We start from the raw sequence: 13,865 nt of genomic DNA on the forward strand, positions 1-13,865 counted from the left end.
CACTCTTTGAAAAGTACTTCCATAGGCTTTTATAAAAGTACTTTTGTAAAAGTATTTTTCTAAAGTAATTTCGTAAGTGTTTTCGTAAAAGTTCTTTCATAAAAGTGATTTTCTAAAAGTGTTTTCATAAAAGCACTTCCGTAAAAAATTTTTTGTAAAAGTGTTTTCATGTAAAAGTGCTTTCATAAAAGTACTTTTGTAAAAGTGCTTTTATAAAAGTACTTTTATTAAAGTGATTTTGTATTAGTGCTTTTATAAATTATTTCTGTAAAAGTGCTTTCATAAAAGTACTGTAAAAATACTTTTGTAAACGTATTTTTATAAAAGTGCTTTTGTAAAAATACTTTTCATAGAAGTGCTTTTATAAAAATGTTTTCATAAAAGCATTTTCATAAAAGTGATTTTATTGTGTTTTAAGTTTTGATTAATTTCAAATTGGACATGAGTTTGGCCTCATGATCTGATTATTGGAAATTCGGTTTAGGTCTAATTCAAACCAATAAGAATATGGACAAATTTATTTTGGATTGACCAAATCCAATAATTATAATGGACCGTCCAAATCCAATCTGATAAGGTTTTGATCGGATTGGATCCAAACCAAAACAGGTTGATTGACATCCCTACTAGTCATCATCTTTACTTGGAATTCAATTGCTTGTGTGAACCTTTTGAAACCTGTTCATATGTTTTGGAGGACGATAAATAGAATGTTTAAGTATATATATTAGCAGGTTCGTAGGGGCAAAATAGAAAATGCCATTTGGACATGCAATAATAAATTATCTTTTTGTTAAATAAAATAATTATAACTATATTATTACAAATAATAAATAATTATAGTGGGCCCTAATTTGGCTTAAGGTTGACAATAAGTTGGGATTAGGTAGAACCACTCTTGAACCAATTATTTAATGGGCAAATTTCTTAAACTACCCCTAAGGTTTTGGAAATTTAATAATTATATCCCTACATTTTTAGTACTGTCTTAAAGTATCCCTACTGTTTTTGACAATTTACTAATTCTACCCCTACTGTTAATTTCCGTTAATGCTCTACCAACATCTGTACACATGTGACATTATTTTTATTTTAAATTCAATATTACCCTCCATCTCTCTCTCTTCCCTTCAACTTTGTGATTTCTCGCAAAAAGATGGAACCACCGACTTTAGGTCTATTTTCCAGAAACAACATTTGGAGGTGTCTTTGACAATGGCAAAGTCGGTTGCTTCATATTGCTGAAGCCTAAACCATCGGAAGCCACCCCACTTATGATTTTAGCAACCCTGACTTGCCAAAGTCGTTTGAGTAAAATCTCTCATTGGTTGTGTTTATGGGATTCACCGGAATAAAAGAGATATGGAAAGCAGAGTTTTGTCTCGTGCCATTTACGAAGGTAACTAATTAACTGCTCTATTGATTCTCCTCTACTTATGAATTTGTTAAGGGAAATTGTCTAAAATTTACCATAACTTTTTTAGAATTTCTCTTAAACTCACCATAACTTTTCAAAATGTCTAAAACTCATCATGTCAGTGAGTTTTTATTTTCCAAAACTCACCTTTCCTTATTCACTAACAAAGTTGTCAATGTCAGCATAAATACGATTTGCATGACCAAATTGCCCCTCCTAACTACTGTACCAGAGAAAAAAAAAGGCTCATTTAGGGTCTCTCTCTCTCTCTCTCATTTTGCCGATCTTCACCCTTCCTCTGTCGCTCATAACTTCCAGTCCTCAACAGTCTCTCTTTCTCTTCACTCTCAACCCAAAAAAGGGTTTCATTTCTTTTGGGTTCTCTTTGCTTCGCTTTGCAAATCGGTAGAGCATAATAGAAAGGAAGGATTTTTCTTCATTTATGATGAAGGATGATTTGACCCAACCTATGAAGCGGTGACACGTAGACGCCAACTTAGCATGAGCGACAGCCTAGCGTTGAAGCCTGGAGAGACCAAGTGACGGGCCCACGAAGCAGTCCGCTACGATACAACTCACGAGGGGAGGAGTCCGCCGCGAGGCGAACTCCAGGTTCCCCGTGCTATCTTTGAAGAGATACTCCGAGGCAATTGTAGCTCGCGAGCTAAAGTTATTAGCTCGCCCGAGCTCCCTACCAGACAAGTCATTCCGAGGACCAATTCCACTAAGGGCAATCCTGGAGTGTTTCAAGCTCGCCACAAAATAGCTCGCAAATGAGCCGCACTAGCACTCTTCAAGAAGCTTCCGACTGACAGACCGTACCGATCAGACTGCGCCTTATCCTCTACTGACAGCGCAGTCCCAGTCCTTTCGACAGTCTGTGTCCACGTCTCTCAGCAGGCAAAGGCGTGCCTGCCAATTTGGAAACATGTCACTCACCCGGGCGAGGCGTACGCCACAACAGCCACCTGCGCAGCCCTGGCAGGTAACGGCTGTGGAAGAAGCCCAGTGGCGGTTATGCTCGACCTAATGTGAGTGTCCCCATAAAATCCCTCAGGGCAGAAGAGAAACTTCTTCTTGAATCTCTGACCTCTTGAACATAGTGGTAACGCGCTATTCTCACTCTTAGCCTTTCGTCTTTCCCTTTCTTCTACCGAGTACTAACTTAAGCATCGGAGTGTCCCCGCCAAGCAGCCCCCCAAGGGATTCTTCTTATTCTTCCCTGTCTCAGGTGTCTTCGAGGAGCCACATGAGTGCCAACTAGGAGTGACCGGATTGCGCCGCATCATTTGGCGCTGTCTGTGGGAAACGCTTCAAAAGGCCTTTCTCTCTAAACCCTCACAATTCTCTTCTTCCTTGAAAAAATCCAACGCTCATGGCTTCCTCTAGCAACGTCGGACGAAGCACAAAAATGGATAACTCCAGGGAACAACCCCAGCTTCCTACCGTCTGTATCGGACAGTTCACCGTCCCCCTCTCAGTGGACGGAATCCCCAGCTTGAATGTGCCTCTCACAATGGCACCTGTCATCGCCTCACTCCCTGCTACAGTCGGAGCGACGTTCATCGAACCTCTGGTCGTGCCCCCAGCGGCCAGCCCAAACCAACTGGAGGACTTGATGCAGTGCATGCGGGCCATGCAAGCCCAAATGCAACAGTTCCAGCAACTTCAGCTCTATCAACAACATGTACTGCACCAGGTCTCCCAGTATCAGTATTAGCAGCAGTTCCCCCAATTGCCTCAACCTCAACTTCAGCCACAGTTCCCGCCTCGGCACCCAGCCTCGCAGCAAGCTAAGTCTCGCCGCCAGAACGAGCACCTCGTTGGCCAAGGAGAGGCCCCCCAAAACCTCCCAAAAAACCAGGCCTCCCCCCGCGGCAGACGAGCCCCGATCTCGCCGCAGGCGGACAGGTCGGGAGGACCCCAGCTCGCCAGGTCTACATCACCTTGGCAGTCAAAGTTTGAAAACTGGTTCGAGATCCTAGCAACAGACTCCAAGCGGGATCCCTCTGTCCACAGCCATCACCAGCAGACCGGGCTACTTCTTGCACAAACCATTCCGGACAGCGCAGAGGTGAGCAACACAAACGCCGAGCACACCAAGAAGCAGAGACGCCACCGCCGAGCTCGCCGATCTGTCACCCGCGATTTGCCCGAGCTCATGGGCAAAGAAGAGGTAAGCTCGGCCGAAGTCAAAGCTCCCCTCCTCTCGGTTCCATCCCCCCTGTCATCCAAACTCTTGGCAGTCCCAATGCCCAAAGACTTCAAGCTCCCCCCTCTTGACAAGTATGACGGGTCGTTTGACCCGAATGATCATGTAGATGCCTTTCAGTCATAGATGCACCTGGCGAGAGCCAGTGAGTCGTGCATGTGCGTGGCCTTCACTACTTTTAGAGGAGCGGCCCGCACGTGGTACCGGAATTTGGCACCTGGGTCGATAAGAAGTTGGGCGCAGTTCGCACAAACCTTCGCGTCCCACTTCGTCACCAGCAAACGGTGCCCACGAACTGAAGAAAGCCTCCTCAACCTAGTGTAGAGAGAGGGAGAGTCCATCCGGGGCTATATCAAGCGGTTCAATGATGCCTGTATGCAGATACCGCGCCTGGACCCCGCTGTATGCCTTGCAGCAGCCAAGAAAGGCGTGACACACAAAGAGTTCAAATGGCACATGGTCGTCAACCAACCAGCGACCATAACCGAGTTTCTGAAACTTGCGAACAGGTTCATTGCCACCAAAGAGGAAATCAACCAAAAGGGCGAGGGCGCGCCTGAAAAAAGGAAGAGGGAAGGAGAGGTTTCCAGTCAAGGGGACAGCCGAAAGAAAAAGGACAAAGCTCGGGGGGCAAAGCCGGGTTAGTTTTTCTGACCCCCTGTGGCGGACCGAGTTGATTACACCCCACTGAACGCAAAGCGGGCTGAAATCCTGATGGCAATCAAGGATGCCCCGTACGTGAAGTGGGCACCCCGTCTGAGGGGGAATCCCAATGAAAGAAATAAGAATCTGTATTGTAGTTTTCACAAAGATCACGGTCACAGTACTGAAAGTTGTAAAAACCTCCGCGACGAGATAGAGGAGCTCATCCATCGTGGATATCTAAGAAACTTTGTACAGAATAATAATAATAGTAATAATACAGGTCGGCAAAGGGAGCACGGTAAGGATGCTCCCGAGTCCAGTAGCAGGCCGGCCGAACAACTGTAGAGGCAGCCTCCGAAGGAGAGGCCAGTTTGGGGGACCATCTACATGATAGTGGGAGGTTCGATCGTTGCGGGTTGCACTTCAGCAGCAACTCGGACGTCGGTTCGTGAGGCCACCCGGGAGGAGCATAACCCCCCAAAGAGGCCGAGGACGGAAGAGCCAATTTTCTTCATAGAAGATGATGCGCGAGGAGTCCACTACTCCCACGACGACGCGCTTGTGATAAAGCTAAGAATCAACGACTTCGAGGTCAGGCACGTACTCGTCGACTCAGGCAGCTCAGCCGACATCCTCTTCAAAGCCGCGTTTGACCAGCTTCAGTTGTAGAGAGGCGACCTGAGGCTTACGAACACTCCTTTGGTAGGCTTCAGCGGAGAAGAAGTCCGACCCCTTGGGAAAGTAACATTACTTGTGGAAGTTGGCACATGACCTTGCGTGGTCAGGTTCAAGCATGACTTCCTGGTGGTCGTGACCCCTACCCCTACAATGCCATAATAGGTCGACCGATCACCCATGTCCTACGGGCGGTGGTCTCCACTTACCATCTGGCTATGAAGTTTCCAACAAACTTCGGTGTGGGGGTAGCGCGGGGTGACCTGCTCGAATCCCGCAAGTGCTACGTCGCCGCTCTGAAGGGAAAAACCAAGGTGGCCGATGACCTCGAGCTGGAGCGGCCTATGGAGCAAGGCGGAGAACGAGCCGCTTCCACAGAAGAAATAGTCGCAGTTCTGACCTCAGCCATAGACCTAGCTCGGACGCTTCAGATCGGCGCTTCTGTCCAGGAACCTCTGCGATCCGAACTGGTAAGTTTCTTACTTCAAAATTTAGATATTTTTTCATTGTCCGCGGTAGAGATGCCCGGGATAGACCCCGAACTCATAACTCACAAGCTAAATACTGATCCTGTAGTTAGGCCCGTTAGACAGATGAAACGCAACCTAGCCCCAGAGCGGTGGAAAGCGGTCGACGAGGAGATCGAAAAGCTCCTCACGGCTAACTTCATAAGAGAAGTCCACTACCCGAGCTGGGTAGCCAACCCCATCCTGGTAAAGAAAGTGAACGACAAATGGCGCATGTGCGTCGACTACACCGACCTGAATTGGGCTTGCCCAAAAGACTGCTTCTCGCTCCCCATAATCGACCGCTTGGTGGATGCGACCTCAGGGCACGAGTTGCTAAGTTTCTTGGACGCCTATTCGGGCTATAACCAAATCAAGATGGACCCGGCGAACGAAGAAAAGACTGCCTTCATCACGGAATTCGGCCTATATTGTTACAAGGTTATGCCCTTCAGGTTGAAAAACGCAGGGGCAACCTTTCAAAGGCTTGTAAATAAGTTGTTTGCGCCGTTAATCGGCAGAAAAGTAGAATGCTATGTAGATGACATGGTCGTCAAAACTCAATTCTCACATGAATTAATACAAGATTTGCATTCTGTTTTTGAAATTCTGCGTAAGTTTAATATGAGACTGAACCCAAACAAGTGTGTGTTTGGTTTGACCTCGGGCAAGTTCCTAGGATACATCATTAACCGGCACGACATCGAAACCAACCCGGATAATATTAAGGCCATTTTAGATATGAGACCACATCGAAAATTGAAGGGGTTCAGAGGTTGAATGGCCGCATAGCCGCTTCATGTCTAAATCGGCGGACCGCTGTCTGCCGTTCTTTAAGGCAATTAAGAGCAAAGGTTTCGAATGGACCCAAGATTGCCAGCTCGTATTCGACGAGCTCAAGAAATACCTCGCTAGTGTGCCGACCTTAACCCGACCCGAGGCGGGCGATGTTAACTGTACCTCTCGGCGAGCGACGAAGTGGTCAGTTCGGTACTAATAAAGGAAGTAGATCGGGTCCAACGACCAATCTATTATGTTAGTAAAGTATTGCAGGGAGCAGAAACGAGATACCCGGAGATGGAAAAGCTAGCATACGCACTGATAATCGCAGCTCGGAAGCTCCGCCCGTATTTCCAAGCTCATACTATTATCGTCCTCACTGACAAACCTCTGAGGCAAGTGTTGCTTAAACCCGAGGTCTCTGGTCGGTTGACGAAGTGGGTCGTTGAGCTCAACGAGTACGACCTCCAGAACAAGCCACGAACTGCCATTAAGGCCCAAGCCTTAGCAGATTTCATAGTCGAATGTACATTCAGCTTCAGAGTCCCCATGCCGATTGAGCATGAGGCTCCCAACTCGGATGAGCCTGAAGCTCCCAGGCCGATCGAGTCTAAACCCTGTGAAGTAGCAGCCAGTGTGGCATCTCTCCTAGCTCGGCCAATCGCGAGCTGGGATGAGGAGCCCTGGATCCTTCACGTAGATGGCTCCTCGAACCAATAGGGCAGCGGAGCCGGAGTAGTTTTACACGGCCCAAGCGGCATGAAACTGGAATATGCGCTACGCTTTGAGTTCGCGGCGTCTAACAATGAAGCAGAGTACGAGGCGTTGATAGCTGGACTAGTCCTAGCCAGAGAAGTAAAAGCAAAGCACATTGTTATCTGCAGCGACTCCTTGCTTGTGGTTAACCAGGTCACCGGCGAGTATGAAGCTCGCGAGCCAACCATGATTGCCTACTTGACCAAAGTTAGAGAGGCCCTGCTCGACTTCCAGTCACACTTCATTAGACAGATCCCTAGGTCAAAGAACACTAAGGACGACGCCCTGTCCAAGTTAGCCAGCACTAACGACATCACCATGAAAACCGTGTACATAGAGGACCTGTCTCGGCATAGCATTCTCAGGGGGGCAGAGGAGGTCGCTCCCGTCGTTCAAGCAGAGCCGAGCTGGATTGACCCGCTCGCGAGCTTCTTGCTACATGAGACCCTCCCTGCAGATCGCAATGCAGCCAGAAGGGTGCAGCGTTAGGCAACCAAATACGTTATGATAGACGAGCGGCTGTACAGGAGATCCTACACGCTCCCCTATCTGCGTTGCTTGCGTCCTACCGAAGCCGAACTCGTACTCCGTGACATTCATGAGGGGTTGTGCGGTGGGCACTTGGGGGGCAGGGCCCTTGCCCAGAAAGCGCTTCGACACGGGTATTATTGGCCAACAATGAAGGCAGACGCTATTGAGCTCGTTAGAAATTGTGACAAATGCCAGAGACATGTCAATATTCACCACCAACCCGCTGCCAACCTCAAGTATCTCACTAGTCAATGGCCCTTTGCACAGTGGGGCATCGATCTACTCGGGCCATTCCCGCCAGCAACGGGTGGAACGAAGTTCTTAGTGGTAGCAGTGGACTATTTTACCAAGTGGGTAGAAGTCGAACCCCTCGTAACGATCACGGTCCGAAATGTTCAAAACTTCTTTTGGAAAAACATTGTATGCCACTTCGGATTACCTCGGGTATTGATTTTTGACAACGACAAACAGTTCGAAGACATCAAATTCCAAGACTAGTGCCAAGACATGGGAATCCGACAGAACTTTACTTCAGTCACACACCCTCAAGCAAACGGTCAGATAGAAGTAACGAACAGAGCCATCCTCCGCGGATTAAAAGCATGGTTGGACCGAGCTAAAGGGTTGTGGGCAGATGAACTACCCAGTGTTCTGTGGGCATACCGATCCACAGAGAAGACCACCATGAGAGAAACACCCTTCAATCTCACCTACGGCACTAAAGCAGTAATCCCTGCAAAGATTGAAGTGCCCATGCTGCGACTAGAAGCATACAATGATCAGACGAACGAAGATGAGCTATGTACCAACCTCAATCTACTCGATGAAGCAAGGGACCTCGCGTACATCAGAACCACAACCTACTAGCAGAGAGTAGCTCGGTACTATAATGCCAGGGTCAAGAGGCGGAACCTCCGCGTTGGCGACCTGGTCCTTCGTAAAGTTATGGTACCTGAACTCAGCGCTAGCAAGCTCGGGTTCAACTAGGAAGGTCCCTACCGAGTGAAGCGAGTGCTCGGGGAAGGAACGTACGAGCTCGAGACCCTTGAAGGGAAACAAGTACCTCAGGCATGAAATATCGTCAACTCTAGACAATACTACCTGTAACAACCGAGTAGGCCACGGGCCGCTCCCAAAGCCTAAGGGCAAAAATCTTGAGCTAACACGATCTCAGCGCAATAAGACCCGGTCGCCTTTGAGACATGGGCAAACCTCAAAAATAGACTGTAAGTCATCCCCAGAGCCTAAGGGCAAAAAATGCCGAGCTAACACGATCTCGGCGCAGTCAGACCCAGTCGTCTCCATGGTAGCTTGTCAAGGTGAGGAGTGTAAGCAACTCGGGTTTAAACCCCACCAAATGTGGCTTGTCCTAGTACAACGATCGAAGTAAAGAATGACCAATGGACAAATGGTTCGGGTGCATGTAGTAATCGACTCGTGCACCATGGAGGTGCCTTACTTCGTGTAAATAGCTCTAATAGCTTAGGTATCGAGATTGCCTTAGCAAAGATACAAAGAGTTCATCATACTCAGAAGAAGGAAAGAACTTTCATTGTCACTTCAAAAAAAAAAAGGGAGAGAGAAAAGAAAGAATAAAAATAACAAATGCGGTAACCGAGCTAAACAGCTCGGGAAAGTTTGACTATCACAAGGCACAACCGCCCAACCAAAGACTTGTGAAAGATCGGGTTTACGGCACCCAGAAGCCACTAGAAGCCCAGAGAAACGCCACCTCAAGGATCCGCCTCCTCATCCTCTGGGAGTCAGGCTCCTCTTCCTCCGCTTGGTCCGCCGTCTCTAGAGACAGACCCTTCATAGTAATGCCGTCGAGGTTGAGTTCGGAGAACTTCTTCCGAACCAGCCACCAGCAAAGCTTAAACCCCGAGCAGTATGAACCCGAACCATACTCCGCCTGGAGGTCCTGAAATTCCTGGGAGTCTTTAAAATCCTAGACCGCTTTCTCTCGCTCAGCCTTCACCATTTGATCAAAGTTTCGAGTCCGATTTAGAAGAGTGAACTCCAAGTCCCGCACCTGCTGCCTAAGGAGCTCCCTCTCCGCCGCCATCCTCGACGATTCCTCCCTGTAACACGTGCTCTCTTCAGAGAGCCGGACGATTTGAGCCTTTTGGTCGTGGACGAGCAGCTCCTGAGACTCGCTCCCCTTGCGGGTGTGATGGAGCTCGCCCCGGATCCGGTCGAGCTCGCCCTGGAGCTTCTGGTTGGCAGCCTGCTGGTCGAGGGCGTCGACGCGATGGATGCGCGTCTGGAGAGCCATGGCATGGATGGAGAATTCACCAGCCGACGGAAAAGAAGATCAGAGGACAGCGGAAAAGGGCAAAACAAGAGAGAAAAAGGGAAAAAGGTCACTTACCACCATGCAATGGGCAGAGGCAAACGCGGAGAGGTCCCCAGGCTCCATGTTCCCCCACTGAGCGACCTCGTCATTAGTGATCGCCTTTCGGATCCTCCGGCGAGCCACCAGATAATCATTTACCCCTTCCCAGTTTCCCACTGGGAACCGGGGGTAAGGACGGGGCTGAAGGGGATTACAGGGAGCCTCCCCCGGCTGAGGGAGCTCGTTTCCCCCAGGGTTAATCCTACTAGCCCCCTCAGGTGGGGGCATCGGAACCTCGGGCAGAGGAGAGGGTAGAACCGGCTCGGCAGACCCGAACTCAGTACTTCCCGAAGGGGGGGTCCGGTTGGGGCGCGTCCTTTTCGCATGGCGCCTCTGGCTGCCCGAGAGAAGGCGGCGCGAATCGGCACTGGACATGATGGCTGCCAAAAGACCACAAGATATTAGTCCAACAAAAAGCAAAATACATATATGCACAACATTGTCACAAGGCACTACGCGACCTAAAAGGCCGACCTACTCAGGCTCAAGCCTGTCTGCACGAGCTTATCCTCGGTAAAGTAATCCGAGCAAAGGAAGCCTACCGACGCCCAGGACAACATCATTTTCCGAATTTCAGGGTCCAGCTTGGCCCTGGGGTCCTGGATGGCGCCCCTCCAAACAGTGGGGAAGGGCCACCCCTCGAGGTTACGGACCACAAAGTAATCCCGCTTCCAAGCAGGAATCTTATTCGGCAGCTCGTACAAGAGCTTATAGCCGCGGCGGGGAGAGAGGTAATAAAAGCGCCTCTCCGGAGGAACCCTAGGAGCAGCGTTCTTTATACAAAAGGATAGAGACAAAAATATCAAGGTCCAAAGGAAGGCAGTACTCGTAACACAGGGATATAGTCCCAACCATGTTTCGAATGGCGTTGGGATGAAGCTGGTCAATGGTGACGTTGAAGTGATTTAACACCTCCACTATCAAGGGGTGCAGGGGGAGACGTAAGCCAGCCTCGAGTTGTTCCTGAAAGATTATTATGTCATTGGGACCATGCTCCCAAGGGAAGTTGCTAGTGGGGAGGCTGTAAACTAGGTCCCCAGGGAGGCGAAAGTAGCGGATCAGAGACATGAGTCTCTCCACTGTCATCAAGGAAGGGCCAAAGGTATCCCTCCCCCTAGAAGTAGACGCCATGTCGCCAGAGGCCTCCCGAGCCTCCGGGATCTGCTCCCAGGCTCCCCCTAAGCTCGAGGGAGCATCGTCATCCTGGGCATCGCCCCTGTGATAGGTGTGGTATGGGTACCCAGACATGGATGACAGCGATTGGGACTCAACAGAGTAGATGGAACGAAGCAAACTGAGGAATTTGGGTAGACTAGGTGAAGTGCGCGACCTCAGAATCCAAAGACAGCGAAATGGCGTGGGAGAAAATGAGGCCCGAGGGGGCCCCTTATTTATAGTCTCCACCCTTCCAGATTGACGGCCCGGATCAAAGCAGATCCAACGGCCCGTGGGCGCCCTGACCGCACGCCTTCTGAAAACCGAAGGCGATTGGCATAATTAAGGTAGTCGCAGCCGTACGACGTTCGGAGTTAAAGGCCACCTCAGCACGTTTTCGAAATCCGAAAAGTCAGAAAATCTCTTGATTCCCGCAAATGCATTTAATGAGGGCAGTCAATCAAGTTTGAATTTTGGTCAAATCAGTCCATCCCACTTCATAAACTCCCCGCGCTAAGGCGGTACTCTTAGCTCGTGGAGTGGGGGGCAATTGATGTAGGATGATTTGACCCAACCTATGAAGCAGTGACACGTAGACGCCGACTTAGCATGAGCGACAGCCTAGCGTTGAAGCCTGGAGCGACCAAGTGACGGGCCCACGAAGCAGTTTGCTACGATACAGCTCACGAGGGGAGGAGTCCGCCGCGAGGCGGACTCCGGGTTCCCCGTGCTATCTTTGAAGAGATACTCTGAGGCAACTGTAGCTCGCGAGCTCCTACCAGACAGGTCATTCCGAGGACCAATTCCACTAAGGGTAATCCTGGAGTGTTTCAAGCTCGCCACAAAATAGCTCACGAACGAGCCGCACTAGCGCTCTCCATGAAGCTTCCGACTGACAGACCGTACCGGTCAGACTGCGCTTTATCCTCTACTGACGGCGTAGTCCTAGTCCTTTCGACAGTCTGCGTCCACGTCTCTCAGTAGGCAAAGGCATGCCTGCCACTTTGGGAACGTGTCACTCACCCGGGTGAGGCGTACGCCACAACGGCCACCTGCGCAGCCCTGGCAGGTAACGGCTGTGGCAGGAGCCCAGTGGCGGTTATGCCCGACCTAATGTGAGTGTCCCTATAAAAGCCGTCAGGGCAGAAGAGAACCTTCTTCTTGAATCTTTGACCTCTTGAATATAGTGGTAACGCGCTATCCTCACTCTTAGCCTTTCGTCTTTCCCTTGCTTCTACCGAGTACTGACTTAAGCATTGGAGTGTCCCCGCCGGGCAGCCCCCCAAGGGATTCTTCTTATTCTTCCCGGTCTCAGGTGTCTTCGAGGAGCCACACGAGTGCCAGTTAGGAGTGTCCGGATTGCGCCGCATCAATATATATATATATATATATATGTTGTTTTTATACGAATTATAATATATTGGAGGTGATTTAGATCTTGATTTTGGAAGAGATTAGATTGCTTTCTTCTTCAAATTTCCGGGTCATGAATAAAAAAAAGTAGTCTTTTTTGTTCTTTCATGTGGGAAATCTAATCGAGGGATGAGAGGTTTATAAAGGTGAAGGTTGGGAAAAGGTTTGGTTGAGGTTGATTTCTCATTTTGTCAAAAGAAGGATGAGAGAAAGAGGAAGAAAGGGTTTTGAATCCTTAACTTAGGATCTATGGCATCGGCTGCTATTTTCTCTTCTTTGCGAAGAAGAAGAACACCGTCCTCAGAGGTTTTCTTGGCTCCGGTCCAACTCAGCGATGCCGTGCTAGTTCAGACGCTCTCAGTCGTTGCTAATGAGTTGATCTCGTCCTTTTCGTATCGAGCGCTCCCCTTCCAACGGAGGAATTCTAGGTCGTTGATTCAGAAGATAGAGGTCCTTGTCGTCCTCTTTGATTTTCTCAGGGATTCTGGCTCTACTCTTTCTTCTAGTGCTGTTCTTTGTTTGAAAGAGCTATATCTACTCATTCATTTTTTTTCACATTTTTCTATTTTTTACATTTTATAAATTTTCTTGTAATTTTTGTTATTTATTTGCAGTTTCTGCGTTTTTCTATAATTTTTGGTGTTTTTTCTATAATATTTATTTTCTGGTTTTGTTTTTCAATTTTTATAGTTTCTATAATTTAAAAATACGTTTTCTTTTTTATGTATTTTTAGTTAAAATATTAAAATATATGTATATATTTTATATTTTTCTATGAAGGGTAAAATGGCAATATATTAACAACCGTTAGTCTGTTTAACGTCAAATTCGTAACATGGTGAGTTTAAGACAATTTCCCATTGTTAATTATTTCAATCTTGATGGACGGTTGCACAACAACCATCAGATAGGAGCAAGGTTCAAAAACTCGATACGATATACCCCGTATCAGGTGTATCGTATCGTATCTTTTGGGTCCCAAAACGCCTATTTACAGGTATTTCAGGACTTCACTATTTTTTAATGATAAATATGGGTATTAAACTATTCAAAAACCAATTTTTGAAAAAAAAATATTTCTGCATGGTTCAAGGTACCACCTCTGCCGATACACAGAGGCGTATCGATACTTTTGAACCATGGATAGGAGATAAAAAATTTTTAAAGCTTGAATCTCAACTGTAACAACTTGATCTCAACCTAGGCTGTGTTTGTTGTGTTTCCGCTTCTTGGACAGACAGAGAGATATAGCCGAGAACTTGGATAATTTTCATCCTGAAAAAAATTTCTGCCCAGTTTACTTTCACAAACGAAGCCTTAACGATGAATGAGTGGGTGCCCCTATGCAACTCTTTTTGCAGACCCGCTCCTCTGGCCATG

Source organism: Nelumbo nucifera, chromosome 6 (assembly GCF_055504915.1).
Source record: "Nelumbo nucifera cultivar China Antique chromosome 6, China Antique-T2T, whole genome shotgun sequence".
Taxonomy (NCBI): Eukaryota; Viridiplantae; Streptophyta; class Magnoliopsida; order Proteales; family Nelumbonaceae; genus Nelumbo; species Nelumbo nucifera.